The sequence below is a fragment of the Schistocerca piceifrons genome, chromosome 2 (assembly GCF_021461385.2).
Source record: "Schistocerca piceifrons isolate TAMUIC-IGC-003096 chromosome 2, iqSchPice1.1, whole genome shotgun sequence".
Lineage (NCBI taxonomy): Eukaryota > Metazoa > Arthropoda > Insecta > Orthoptera > Acrididae > Schistocerca > Schistocerca piceifrons.
In genome coordinates, this window is record NC_060139.1 from 414,616,663 (window position 1) to 414,632,806 (window position 16,144).

The window sequence follows — 16,144 nt, forward strand, 5'->3', positions numbered from 1 at the left end:
TCTGGCGGAGGTATTAGATCGGTTACAAATCTCCGACATCGCTGGGGCCGGAAAAAGATCCTGCAAGAACGGGACCAACGACGACCTAAGAGAATCGTTCAACGTCAGAGAAGTGCAACGCTTATGCAATTTGCTGCGGATTTCAATGCTGGGCCACCAACAAGTGTCAGCTTTCAACGAAACATCATCGATATGGTCTTTCGGTGCCGAAGGCTCACTCGTGTACGCTTGATGACTGCACGAGATGAAGCCTTACGCCTCGCCTGGGCCCGTCAACATCGTCTTGGACTATTGATGGCTGGAAACGTGTTGCCTGGTCGGACGAGTCTCGTTTCAAATTGTTTCGAGCGGGTGGACGTGTACGGGGTATGGGTCAACCTCATGAAACCATGGGTCCTGCATGCCACCAGGAAACTGTTCCAGCTGGTGGAGACTCTGTAATGGTGTGGGGTGTGTGCAGTTTGAGTGATACGTCTAGATATGACTCTGACAGGTGACACATAAGTAAGCATCCTGTCGGATTACCTGCATCCATTCCTTTCCATTGTGCATTCCGACGGACTTGGGCAATTCCAGCAGGACAACGTTACACCCCACACGTCCAGAACTGCTACAGAGCGGCTCCAGGAACACTCTTCTGAATTTGAACACTTTCGCTGGCCACCAAACTCCCCATATATGAACATTATTGAGCACGTCTAGGATACCTTGCAATCTGCTTTACAGAAGATATCTCCATCCCCTCGTACTCTTACGGATTTAAGGACAGCCCTACAGAATTCACGGTGACAGTTCACTCCAACACTACTTCAGACATCAGTCCAGTCCATGCCACGTCGTGCTGGGGCGCTTCTGCGTGCTCACGGGGGTCCTACACGATATTATGCAAGTGTACCAGTTTCTTTGGCTCTTCAGTGTGTATCTTGTAGAGGCTTTTATTCTAGCACTAATTCGAAGGTACTTCAGTTCAGGTGAAGGAAAAAATCCATATACACGGACTTAGTATGATGAAAGTGATATTTAATCTGCGTTGTAGTGTTTCTGTGCAGAGTAGTATAGCTTATATAAAGACAGAAATTGAAATTTCAATGTGGCAGATGTTCATGTCATTGCCTACGGTCAGTGTCAAGTTGTAGAAACTGTTAAAACAGTCCAAGGTATTAGACACATATTAACCAAGTTGGTCTGGGGAATAGTTAAGAGCAATGAGGAAGTAGGCTGCGAAAACATATTGTGAAGCTGCTAACGAAGAAGACCATGGGATGTTTGAAAACAGAAACACATTCCTTGCTAAACACATTCAAGGTTTTTGTTGTGATGCACAAAAAGGAGAGGGAAGGCTACAGTATTTCTAGAGAAAACGAAGTGCAACTTATTTTCACATTAATTACAAATTGCATAACAGTCACAAAGACACAAAGACACTATTGCCACTGGGCTATGTATGAAAATGTTGTGGACTGACGTTAATATTAATAATAGCTCAAAATATTAATTAAAATTTCATAATATTCAAATCTATAGGGCTGGTAGTTTGCGTACAAATTCGATTTTCACAAATATTTATTTTTCTCAAAACTGAGAACCTCAAAACTGAGAACCTTATGGTTCTATGGTTCTCAGTGTCTGAACTGGAGACTTGCACTTTCAGGTTAACATCTCACGGACATCAAAAGTGGTGATGCAAACTTTAAATTATCCGTTGCAAACATAATGAAACTTAGTTTAGTGAAGTCTGCTTATTTTACCAAAATCTCTCCACACTGATTGTACTCTTGTATTTATTTCTTTAGATACTGATATATGTGCTCGAAATATAATAAACATGTCAAACATTTGTGTATTAGTATGTAATTTCCTGAAGTGCCAGTTGCACAATATTTCAGTGTTACTTTAAATGATTATAGATTTTACTATCAAACTTTCTCTAATTTTTAATATCACTAGTTGCTGAATATCGCATTGAATAGTGAAAAAGAGTAGAATGCCATCATAACTTCCGTTAGGGCATATAAGAATAGATTTGGTAATACTGAATCCCCTTACCTGTACCCCGTTCAGTCTGGTATTCTCACTACGTTCGTGAGTTTAGGTCGAATGGAAACGAAAGTATAACATTGACACAAACGATCTTTAATATATTAACATTGAACGAATCAAAACCGTGCCACCGAAGGGTTGTCAGCTTCAGTTGAAACACCAAATGAATGAACCCTGGATAAAATGACAGTTTATACACAGGCGAAAAAAAAAAAAAAATCGCAAGTTGTGCGATGTAAACGAAAGTTCATAGGTGTGTTTGTACATCTAAAAGTTGATGTCTGTTCATAAAAGTGGCGCTATTAGCTCCACTATGAGGATTTAAATACACGCTGTAACGGTCGTGAGCCTTAGTTACGTTTGAGATTTGACGTGGTGAGTTGATGTTAGTCAAGAATGCCTTTAAGGCGACAAAGGCGCCGTTATAAATATCTCACTGAGTTTGAACGAGGTCGTGTAATAGGGCTACGTGAAGCTGCATGTCCCTTCTGCGATATTGAAGAAAGATACATGATTGCTGGCAGCGTTGTTCACGAGAACGTACGGGTCACAAGAAGACCAGGCTCTGATCGGCGCGTGGCAATATGGAGAGGGAAGACCATCGTATTCGGCATATGGCTACGGCGCATCTTCCTGCATTTGCGGCAGCAATTTGAGCAGTAGCTGGCACCACAGTGACACAACGAACTGATACAAATCGGTTACTTCACGGGCAGCTCCGAGTCAGACGTCCGGTAGCGTGCATTCCACCGACCGCAACTAACCGCCATTTGCGACTTCTGTGCTATCAAGCTCAGTGAAGGGAAGGGTGGAGATATGCTGCGTCTTTTGATGAAAGCTGGTTTTGCCTCGATGCCAGTGATGGCCGTGTGCTGGTTAAAAAGAGACCGGTTGAGGGTCTGCAACCAACTTACCTGCCTGCTAGACACACTAGACCTGCACCAGGAATTACCGCCTGGGGTGCGATTTAGTATGACAACAAGGAAAACTTTCGTGGTTATCCGACTCTCCTTGACAGCAAGACTATATGTCAATCTGGTGATTCGACCTGTGAGCTGCCATTCACGAACAGCAGTTCAGGAGGTTTTCCAACAGTATAACTCTCATCCACATGTCGCTGTTGTAACCCAACATGTTGTATTTACTGTTGACGTGTTGCCTTGGCCTGATCGATCATCAGGTCTGTCTGGAATACATGGGACATCATTAGACAAGTCCAGTGTCTTTCACGAATATAATTTAGCGTCCATGTATTGACCGACCAGGTGCAACAGGCGTGAAACTCCATCACACAAACTGACGCCCGGCACGTGTACAACACAATGCATGCACTTTTGCATCCAACAGTCCTGGGATATTAATGTACAAGTATTTAACATTTTCAATGGTTTATCTCACTCTTACCTTAACCTGTGATCTTGCAATGTTAATCACTGAAATATGTTACTCTGACGAACGTATTCCCAGAAATTCATCATTCTACATTGATTACTTTTGGTGTTGCGATTGTTTTTCTACGAGTGTGTTCATTATTCCGATCAATAATTTCGTTTATAACTTGTAAGTGGTTGGTTGGTTGGTTTGGGGGATGAAAGGGACCAGACTGCCATGGTCAGTGGTCTTTTGGGTTATACGCACTTCTTAATCAGTTCGTTCCTTTGCTTAATTCCCCTGAGTATCGTAATACTGAAGTGAATGATCCGTACATTACGAAGAGGAGGCTGACAAGTTTACGATTAATAATACCTTCTCCGTACCAATCCGTGTGATTTAAAAAAAACTCCAACAATGTTCCAGTTTTGGAGAAATGTCATTTTGAGACATTCTGTAAATAATTTCATAAGCTCCTTTTGTATTTCTACTCCTCAAGATTTAACTGTTTCTGCTGAAACAGTCTTATCTGTAGGCCACTTTCTTTTCTCTGTGTCTCAAATATCACTCTACACTTCCAGTTAATTTACTTATGGAAGCTCATTATTTCATTTACGGACTGTGTTTCTGGTTAATTTTTTAAGCTGCATAAAGATTTAAAGAAATCTTTGAATACTTGTTCAGTTTTCCCTCTGCTCTTACTCAATGTTCCGTTTACCATCGTAACTGATAAAATGTAGTGTTTAGCCAATAGCGTATTATGTTTTATTTTCTTTAAGTACCTGCTATTTTTATCAAATCTTCTTTGTACCTTTTCACGTCTTATCACAGAAACTCCCAAGCAGTATATTCTGTAAAGTTCTTATTAAAATTTTCCAGAAACTCTTGCCCTCTTTCATATACTTTTCTTTCGGTTTCATCGTACCTATTTGGTTTGCTGCTGGTAGTGATACGTTTGTTCTCTTATTGTCGTTTTCATTCACGTCTGTGTAGCTCTAACTTTACAAGGTGATTAACTTCTCGCTTGGTGAAAGGTGATATTCCACCTTATATCTCCTTGTCCTAAGAAGGTTATCATCACGTACATTTCCGATTCCTTGCTTGATGAGTCTTTTCATTTCTAACTTTGAATTTTTTTCTCAGCATCGTACCAGTCTATCAACGCGCAGTTATAAAATTGTTTTTGACTGTCGCATCCTCCTCAATTTCTTCGGTATTTGATAAAATATGTAATTATAAAACATATTTTATACAGATAGATTTTCTGCTTAACTGGTAGATAACTGTCACAGATTCTGCTTATCATTTGTTTGCTTACGTTTGGTATAATAGAGCACACGTCTGCGGAACCTCTTCTCCTGATGGCGGGATCATACTCTGCAACACTCTTATCTTGTTACTGTATGATCAAGTTCCACACTTACAATGTCTATGAAGGTCTGATTGAAAGATCTTTCCAATTTTACAGGAAAAAGTGCATAGTTCGATTAAAAAGTCGGTGTCATAATTCGGCGGGTGTAAAAGTTAAAAGTTACTTACGTGCATCATAAAATTTGCCACAATGTTCGCTATAGCTTATCGATATTTACACTCGATACACTGACTCGTTCCGTACATATATATTTTAACTACCACATGCTGTAGATAACCAAAGAGGATGACAAATGAAAGCCGCCACTCCGGCTATAGGATTAGATTAACTCTATATTGCAACTACGAGAATGGGGTCAGTTGCTATCTGAAAGTCAGAGTGGAATTGCAAAATCTTTTTAAATATGAGACGCAATCTGTAGTTTAGTACAGCAGAACGATTTCGAAATTGCATTAAAGACTTAATGCCTTTAACGGAAACAGCCATCTTAGTTTCAGAAACATTCGTCATTGGCAATGAGACTCAGTTTTCATTACTGCGCCACAGCCCCCCCCCCCCCCCCCCCAAAAAAGTCTGACAACCTAGCATCGTTTAGAGTGGTACAGTTAACACTATTAGCGATCTGTAGAACGATGGAAGATTATTTTATGGATTAACAAAGCACCAGCTTACGGGGTGTGACGTGCCATTATAATAGGAATGTATGAATCTGATAGGAGCCTGGTACGTGGTGTTTAGCATGTTGACGATGAAATTCTATGGTGGTGCGCCTGAAGATCAGAGGAAGTGTTTCCTTGCCCATGCTCGGATGATGTGTTCGATGAAGAAATCTGATCCATTTAAGTTTATGACAGGCACAGGTATAAGACAGAGTCAACGATTACCACATCGGCTATAGATAACACCTGATTCCATGTGAGTATGCTTATAAGTACACGTTTCCTGTAATTTTGTTTACTGTAATGATAACATATCTGTTCCACGTTCAATGTCATAATATTGGTTAATAGGACAATTCCTTCCGAAGAAGACAGTTTTAAAACTGTCGAAACCATGGTCAAGTTTTAATAAGCCTGTATTTTTCAACTGGTTGGCTGTTATTTCCAACCCTTTGAAGCTCTTACACTCGTAAGAATGAGGAGAACTACAGCAGCACATTTTCCCTCTTCAACAAGGGATTCAATGACAGCGCGCTGTCGAAACAGAACACTAATGCCGACCCTTTGGAAGTACTGCCTGTGTTCACATACAGGCGCTAATGACATCACAATATAGCAACGTGTGATGTAAAGTCCTTAGATTCCGGTCCTGCAGCCGTTTATGTTATATTGTTGAAATGGGATTTTAACAATGGGTTGCACACAACTTTCAGTATAGATCTCGTAATCCCCGAGTTGCTGTGTCCTGAAAATAATGCTGTATCTTCCAAAGCGCAGAAAACGTAAAGGAATTTGCACTTGTATGACTATGACCATGTTGATCATTCAGGTTCTGAACTGTTGACTGGCGAATATTTGGAAATCCCACCGATTTCCTTATATATGTCATATGCTATGTTTTCTGTTCGATTTGGTGCTTAATTACATTGACTGGATGCAAATCACGCCTCTGCAAACAGCGGAAAATAAGGGAGTAAATGTGCCGCTGGCACACACTTCCAAATTGGACTGCTTTTAGAGCAACATGTTGCGGGCTGGAAACAATTACCAGGGGAACGTGACAAAAGCCATGTCGCTGAATGCTTTGTTACACTGGCCAGCGTAATCGTTTTGATATTGCCAACAGGAGCGAACGCGTGTCGAAACTCTTGGCGGACATGCACGTGCGAACGCTAGCTGCATAGAGGCAATATGTATAACGCATTACATGCGTAAAAGATGAGTCACGCAGTTACTTATTACACTTGCTATAGTGCAACACACTCTTTATTACACAAAAAAACATGAATGCACTGTAATGACTTAATAGTTCACAATTCCAGTCCATGCTGGTTCATCGTAGTATGGTTCAAATGGTTCAAGTGGCTCTGAGCACTATGGGACTTAACTTCTGAGGTCATCAGACCCCTAGAACTTAGAACTACTTCAACCTAACCAACCTAAGGACATCACACACATCCATGCCCGAGGCAGGATTCGAACCTGCAACCGAAGGGGTCACGCGGCTCCAGACTGCAGCGCCTACAACCGCTCGGCCATTCCAGCCGGCGGTTCATCGTAAAAGATTGCACCAAGAGAATAATCCAGATAGTCCAAGCTTCAGCGAATCTCTCAATAATCCGTAGAAGAGAAATCCAAAACGTAGTTCAGCTTTAATCCAGTAAATAGCCAGGTCACGAAAGTACTGTGTAAGCCAGGTAGAGACTTAAGCACAGCACTAGTCGTAGTGCCATGCAGCGGCCATGTGGCCAGGTTGTATCTCCAGCATAAGGGAATCGGCCAGGCTCATGTTAATGGTCGCTGACTCCTCTTACAAGCTGCTTGAGGAGTCGCTGATAGCGGACATGTGTACAAAATGTACATTTAACCACACTAACAGAGTAGGCGAATGAAATTTAGCACTGTAATAACTGAAATAACTGCACTAGTATATTTAGAAAGATGAAACTTACATCTCTCTGTACCTTTGTTATGCCTACGGTAGAAAACAATCTTATGGTCCAGCATTTCTGAAGGTAGTGTTAAATTTGAAGATGTGTACCACGAAGTGATGTGGACACAACGGGCAACTGAGTCCTATTTGGACGTAACTATAACGAAAGTTATGCAAGTGTTCTAATGCTTCTCTAAGTTGCAATGTTTCTGTACATAAGACAGTGTTCTAGGCACGGAAAAATTTCCCTACAGTTGAGTCAGCAACTTCGGAAGTTTAAGGCCTTCTAGTATTAACACCAGAAAAAAGAGAAGCTCTTATATAATTAACGTAACTGATGACAGCAACCGGCGTTGAAGAATGTACTTTCACTGCAACTTCTCTCTGTCTATGAAAGTGTCACAAAAGAACGACTGCGGCATCCTATAAAACATTTTCTTTTGGATGAGGAATATAATTTGGCTCTTTCACAAGAAAACGGCTTTTTTCTTGGGTCACAGATCACTATGAAACTGATTTCTTTCTTCGTCTATGAGCATCAGGTGCTACAAATTTGTTTCCACTTTTTGCGACGTGCCATATCGTCTAAGGTCGTGAAGCTTAAGTAATACATTCTTTGCACGCCACTGTGTGATGCATTACCTTACAGTATAATAACATGGATAATGCTATGGACTGACTACCCATTTGATACTGGATGTCACAGATACGTAACCCATGATCAATTTCTTGCCAGACTGATGTAGTTTGTCAGCTAGGAAAGAACTGATCTCATTGCCAGCAAATATTTCGGTGTCTCTGAGTCTTTCATTATGCAGAGCACTAATCTAATGTTCCATAACTGCTTGTACAAATTGTACAATAGGCAGCAATTTGTCTTTTGTAACAAATATAATCTGTCCTTTCACTACATTTTATTGAACTTAAGATTTTCTATTTGTCTTTGTAACACAGATTGCGTATATCGCATTGTTGCCATAGAGGGAAAGCAGTCATATGTGCTTCCGTTTCAATATGGGTGTCTGTCTTGTAGGTATACTGTAATGACAGGGGTGAAATCGAAGGTTTTGGCAGAGGTCGGTAAAGTTATTCCAGGGATGGGTGAATGGAAGATGGAAGAGAAATTAGGGTTTAACCTCCCGTCGGGGCGAATAGTGGAAATTGATGTGCATACTTCACGTAACTTTGGCTAAGGAACAGGATTTATGCCTGTTGACATACTGCCGAGAGTTTTTAACACTGTCTCATATGTGCTGTATTGGCAACTATTGCAGAACTCACCATATCAAATACGTGGTTGTATACGTCATAAATTAAATACGATTTAGGAAATAACCTTCTGTTGTGTTTATAACGGGTGAGAGTATACCTCAAAAATAAATATTTTAGGTCTACTGCTATCGGAGTTCTGTTTCGTCAAAACATTTGTCCTTCTCATTACTATCCCGAGAGCAGATATATCATTTTCCGAAATAAGCTAGTTACACCGATCGTTTGTTGTACTACTTTTAAAATAATAAACTCTATTGGAAATGGTTAGTACAACTGCTTCTCCGTGTTTCATATTTGTGGTAACACATGCAGTAACAGAAAGAAAACCTTGTCAATATTAGTTAATACTGAATACACTTATTAACAACTTATCTCCAAGTCATCATATTTAACAACAAAAAAATGTTTAATGAAATGCGCTGTAACCTGTAATGTATAATTCTTGGTTATACTGTAGGAAAAATAAGTGAAGTAACGCACAGAATAAATTGAATCACATGAATTAGTGAAATTTTCAGACAGCTTTTCCAGTCTGCAAATAGTACTTTTAGTTTAAAGAAATAATTGCCCTCTGAAATCGTTGCAATGTATATTACAACAAATCAATTGTGCTGCGTAAAATGTTTAGCCCACTGTGTCCCAGTTCTATTTACCGGTCAGCTGTCAGGTTTTTGAAAAGCGAGGTGTCGAGTATTGTTTAGAGTTTCTGATATTTTTATTAATCATCCTAGGGGAAAATAGGATATTCGTTCACATGATGTCGAGCCTGATTATTTAAAAACGCTTGGTTGCTTTTGACAGCCGACTGTAATTCACAGACAAACTCCTCGGAGCATATAGAATGCTTGAAAAACAACTGCATTCCAAAAAATAGATTTTCCCTGAACGAATGATTATTACATCTAATCTATGACAAGAAAGGTAAGGAAACCACCGACACCGTCACTTGAGACACTTCTAAGCGCGTATCTCAAGGGGACATTATGTTAGTGACAGCTATCTGAAGAATACATACCTCATGGCTGTGGCATTCGAGAAGTGTACATGTCCGTGGAACACTTGTCAGCTGCTTTAACCTCCTTGTAAACTTGTTCATCCCGTATGAAATCATAACACGTCATTGCAACAATTTATTTTTTTCAGTTATTGACTATTCGCCGATGCCTTCATTAGGGTTAAGTGAGGTAGAGACGTGTCACAAATTCGAAAGTATATTAACAGAAATTTACATAAAACACCTAGGAACGTATGACGGTCATTACATCTAAGACCATTGGCAATAGTATGTTACAGAGTACGGAATTTCAGAGCAGTGTAGTTCTATATGAAGTCTGTAATGTCCAATTCCGCACAGATACTCAGAATTTCAAACTCCCCATCCAATTTCGGTAACATGTCAATTCAATTGGACCTATGAATATAGCATGACGATGGAGAAAATGTAATATAGTCGCATTTTTCAGTAGACAGGTGCTAATAAATCTGCATCTATTGTTTACGCCAATGTTGTGATAACAGCTGGATGTAAACACTTCAGGAAATTCTGTACTTTTAAAATAATGTATCGTCTGTTCATCTCGGAAATGTTTATATGAAGAAATAATATTACAATATCTGAGGCTTCTTCATCTATTGCCCTTTTAGTGATAAAATTAATTAGTTCTTCGAACGAAAAAGTAACAGTAATTTTTAAGAATGTTTTTCATGGAGAAACAGCAATCTGGCTAAAAGTATTTTGAAAATGGATTAACAAAGAATATTTTCGGTGGTAACCGGTTTCTGTCAGTGCCTTTCCATGCTTAGATCCTCATAATATGATAGCAGATGGCGGCAGTGTACGGAGCAGGTGTTGTAATTCCACGTACGTCAACTGCTCGTTCATGGAGTTACAACACCCACTCCGTTCACCGCCAACTCCTACCTTCATGGTATGAGGATTTGAGAATGGTCAAACACTGAACGAAACCGGTTACCACCCAAATAAATACACTCCTGGAAATTGAAATAAGAACACCGTGAATTCATTGTCCCAGGAAGGGGAAACTTTATTGGCACATTCCTGGGGTCAGATACATCACATGATCACACTGACAGAACCACAGGCACATAGACACAGGCAACAGAGCATGCACAATGTCGGCACTAGTACAGTGTATATCCACCTTTCGCAGCAATGCAGGCTGCTATTCTCCCATGGAGACGATCGTAGAGATGCTGGATGTAGTCCTGTGGAACGGCTTGCCATGCCATTTCCACCTGGCGCCTCAGTTGGACCAGCGTTCGTGCTGGACGTGCAGACCGCGTGAGACGACGCTTCATCCAGTCCCAAACATGCTCAATGGGGGACAGATCCGGAGATCTTGCTGGCCAGGGTAGTTGACTTACACCTTCTAGAGCACGTTGGGTGGCACGGGATACATGCGGACGTGCATTGTCCTGTTGGAACAGCAAGTTCCCTTGCCGGTCTAGGAATGGTAGAACGATGGGTTCGATGACGGTTTGGATGTACCGTGCACTATTCAGTGTCCCCTCGACGATCACCAGTGGTGTACGGCCAGTGTAGGAGATCGCTCCCCACACCATGATGCCGGGTGTTGGCCCTGTGTGCCTCGGTCGTATGCAGTCCTGATTGTGGCGCTCACCTGCACGGCGCCAAACACGCATACGACCATCATTGGCACCAAGGCAGAAGCGACTCTCATCGCTGAAGACGACACGTCTCCATTCGTCCCTCCATTCACGCCTGTCGCGACACCACTGGAGGCGGGCTGCACGATGTTGGGGCGTGAGCGGAAGACGGCCTAACGGTGTGCGGGACCGTAGCCCAGCTTCATGGAGACGGTTGCGAATGGTCCTCGCCGATACCCCAGGAGCAACAGTGTCCCTAATTTGCTGGGAAGTGGCGGTGCGGTCCCCTACGGCACTGCGTAGGATCCTACGGTCTTGGCGTGCATCCGTGCGTCGCTGCGGTCCGGTCCCAGGTCGACGGGCACGTGCACCTTCCGCCGACCACTGGCGACAACATCGATGTACTGTGGAGACCTCACGCCCCACGTGTTGAGCAATTCGGCGGTACGTCCACCCGGCCTCCCGCATGCCCACTATACGCCCTCGCTCAAAGTCCGTCAACTGCACATACGGTTCACGTCCACACTGTCGCGGCATGCTACCAGTGTTAAAGACTGCGATGGAGCTCCGTATGCCACGGCAAACTGGCTGACACTGACGGCGGCGGTGCACAAATGCTGCGCAGCTAGCGCCATTCGACGGCCAACACCGCGGTTCCTGGTGTGTCCGCTGTGCCGTGCGTGTGATCATTGCTTGTACAGCCCTCTCGCAGTGTCCGGAGCAAGTATGGTGGGTCTGACACACCGGTGTCAATGTGTTCTTTTTTCCATTTCCAGGAGTGTATTTTTGCGGTCAAGACGGTTTTTAATCTATTTGGGAACAGTAACAGTCTTTGATTATCTCCATCAACATTTGTCTTATTTTCTGAAACTGTACAGGTCTTTTCCTCCTGCAGCATCTGAAGAAATCTAAGATTCTGGTAGTAATAGGAGTTAGAAGTACTATTCCTCAACTGTTTCACATTGTATTCTCTATTCACAAGTTTCGTAATAGTCGTGGATTGAAACAGTGATTATTTTATATCTAGAAAAAACTTGTTGACAAAACCGTTTATGCTAATAAATTCAGAAGAGTCATCTGTACCTCTGTTCTATCCTAGATTTGTGATCGTTATAGCAAAAAAAAAAAAAAAAAATTAATGATAAACAGTAACATTGTAAGAGATACCCTGGAAGTCACAAAAAATTAACATCATTACCCTTTTGATGTAATTGTTGACAGCCAAATTTAATGCCAAGAGCAAATATATTCCTGTGTTGTACGAAGAATAAGAAAAGTCATTCGGAACCCTGAGATTAACTATTTTCGTCCAAAATATGGTTACAGTCAAACTGAAATGACTAATACCATGAAGTGAAGTAATAATACCACGAAGTGTAGGAATAATACAAATTTATTTCACAGGAAAATTTTATTCTATAATAAGTATGGAAAGGCCATAAACTGACTAATGAGCGTATTAGAACAGGAACAATGTGAAATTTACGTCTTCCTGACTTGTGTAATTTGTTTAAACCTACAGTGTTGCATGATGATACATGTTTGTACTCCAACGCACTGAGTAAGTACGTATATCGCAGAAGTAGGTCACTTGTGTTTCTCGGAAAGCAATAAGGTAAATTAATAACGCTGGGGTAGAAGCAGTTACAATAAAAATTATGGGCAACTACGCAGAAGGAATGTGAACGCGTGTCAGGTTCGCATATCACCTGTAGCAAATTAACCCTGGCAGGGAAGGCCAGTCTAATAGAGTCGCATGTCCTGACATGCCAGACTGCCTCCCGCCTACGCTGCGTCTAATGAGCGTCGAGACCGTAACACTAGACAGGCCGCAACACCCTCCCCCCCCCCCTCTCTTCTTCCCACTGCCAGCCCGACGCTCATGCCGCGCCGGTACCAAGAGACACATAACCAGCTGCTATGTCCGCAGGCGCTTTCCGCTACGCTGCGAAACACGAGCCGGCTGCTAGTATTGCCTGGTTGCTACCAACTGACCCATGTAGTTCCAGCCTTCCATGTCGTCACTACCTTTCTGATGCATCATTTACTCATACGACATTGACGTCTGATTGCATAGCACGCCCAGGAAGGTAGATTAATATTACAAGAGATTAGAGAATTGTCATTTCAAGTAATATAATTCATACAGACATTTGCGCTACTACAAAATGATTCGCGTGAGAAGCAGTTGTAAATGTTTACTATCACTACCAAACGGTTTTATTTTGTTATTTATTTCTACACTGACGGAAAAAAATCACAACACCAAAAAATATGAAATTTTGGGAACACATTTATGTAGGTGACATATCTATGTGATTACCATGGTAAGAACACAAGTTAATAAAAGTGGGAAATAAGCCACTGTAAATGAGAATTAATAACCTCTGTAACCGTCGTAATTTTGACTGTAAGCAAGAAAACGTGCATGAATTCTGTTGTACAGGTTCCAGATGTCAGTTTCTGGGATGGAGCTCATTACCTATCGCACTTGGTCGGTCAATATAGGGACGGTTAATGCTGATTGTGGATGACACTGCAGTCGTTGTCCGATGATGTTCCGTATGAGCTTGACTGGAGACGGATCTGGTGATCGAGCAGTAGAAGGCAACATGTCGACACTCTGTTGAGCATGTTGGGTTACAACAGGAGTAGGTGGCCGAGGGTTATCCTGTTGGAAAACACCCCCTAGAATGCTGTTCATAAATGGCAGCACAACAGATCGAATACGCAGACTGAGGCACGTATTTGTAATCACGGTGTGAGGGATAACCACGAGTGTGCTTCTACTGCCATACAAAATCGCACCCCAGACCATAACTCCTGGAGTAGATCCAGTGTGTTTCTAGCACCCAGATAGATTGGTTGCAGGTCCTCAACTGGTGTCCTTTTTACCGACACTCGGCCATCACTTGCACCCAGAAAGAACCATCTTTTTTCAGAAAACACATCTCCACCGCGTCTTCCAATGAGCTCTTGCTTGTACCACTGAGGCCGGAAGTGCTAGTGGTTTGGGGTTAGTCGAATGCATGCTACAGGGCGTCTGGCCAGAAGCTGTCCTAGAAATAACCGATTTGTAACAGTTCTTCATGTCACTGTGTCGCCAACTACTGCTCAAATTGCTGCTGCAAATGCAGTACGGTGCTCCAGAGCCATACGCTGAACACAATGGTCCTCCCACTCGGTGGTGCCACGTGTCCGCCTGGAGCTGGGACTTCTTGCAGCCGTACATACCCGTGACCACCGCTGCCGGCAATCAGGTCTACATTCTCGCCAAGTCTTCCTGCAGCTTCGCAGAAGGAACATCCAGCTTCTTGTAGCCCTATTACAAGACCTTGTTCAAGCTCAATGAAGTGTTGATACTGGCTCTTTGTCGCCTCTTGACTACCATAAAGTCACCACGTCAGATCTCAAAGTTAGTTAACGCTCACGACCGTTGATTTGCATCCCCATAGTGGAGCTACTAGGGTCACTCTAGATGTATAAACAGGTCTACCAACTATCGCTTGTGTCACACAACTTCGTCTTGTGTTGCAATTGTTTTCCGTCCGTGTATATACCAGTTATTATTTTTTCAGTAGTTAACAAATTATCATATTTTTTTAATACATTTTCACCTGTTATCAAAACATTATTGTGAGTTACGAGCATTTTTTAAAAATCGCAGTAAATTTTTAAGAAAGTCGTCCGTTATTTTCAGTGCACTCTTATGCTCTCAAGAGAACACGCTGTTTTGTAAAGGCAGCAGGCTCATGATGATTACCCTCGTGGACGCTTTATTTCTATTACTTCAGTCTCCATCCAACCTCATAAACAAGGCGGTGTCGGGATTGACGATCATGTACTAACACGGACCAGTCCTCGCATTAGGGCAAGTTCGCTTCAAATGTTGCCTCAAACGTACATATCTTCATCTCACATTTTGTTGCTGTGTTGTTGAATAATACGATGCACCCCTCCACGTTAGTCATACAATAGAACTGGATGTCCTCTGTAAATGAAACGGCTGCATTTTCAGCTTGCTTTCGGACGTCAGCGGTACTAAACAAAGCAAGGTTATGTTGCCTAAAAGTACAAGGCCAGATCAGTCAATCTTCCATACTGTTGCCCATGCAGCAACTGAGAATGCTGTATCCCCCCTTCTGGAACCGTAACCTAGTCTAGCACCTCCATAGATATTTATTGTGCTTGCACCTAGGTACGCCTACCTCTACTCTTGAGGCATACGAGCCAACAGACTGCGGGAAGATATGTAGTTCTCACGAAATGAGAACGACGATAACATCTGAAAAATTCCAGCCTTTGTGGAGGCTTTTTTGACAGTTGTTCTTCCCACGAGACTTTTGCGACTGGAACGCAAAAGGACGAGCTATGATAGTAACACCAGAAGTATTTTCCGCCACATAGCGTAAGATCGAGGATAACATTGCTAACGGAACTACGGCTCATGGACAACGCGTTCGTCGTGTTACGTTATTCTGGATGATTGTTCAGCCTTATTGTGCAGCACTCTGATCGTGCCATTCGCCTTTGGAGACCAGTTAGAGGCAGTAAGACGTACGTGATGGACAGAGTCTGGACGATCATCACAAACCTTTGGAAAAGAAGACGAACAAATTTTCCGACAGGCATGTGCAGCTCTAGCAGGCACGGCTGTTGTCATGCGGCAAACGTTGATGACCCTTTGTGTGCCATCATCGTTGGCAAATGGCAAATAACGCAAGACTAACTGCTGCACACCAACGGTGAAGACACTCTTCACACCTTATTTGTACCACCCAGACTCTACTGCTACGATGACTGATGACTGGGGTGTCGGCGAGCCAGCGCCGACCTAGCTGACTATGAACACTGTGTCATTCTGTATGG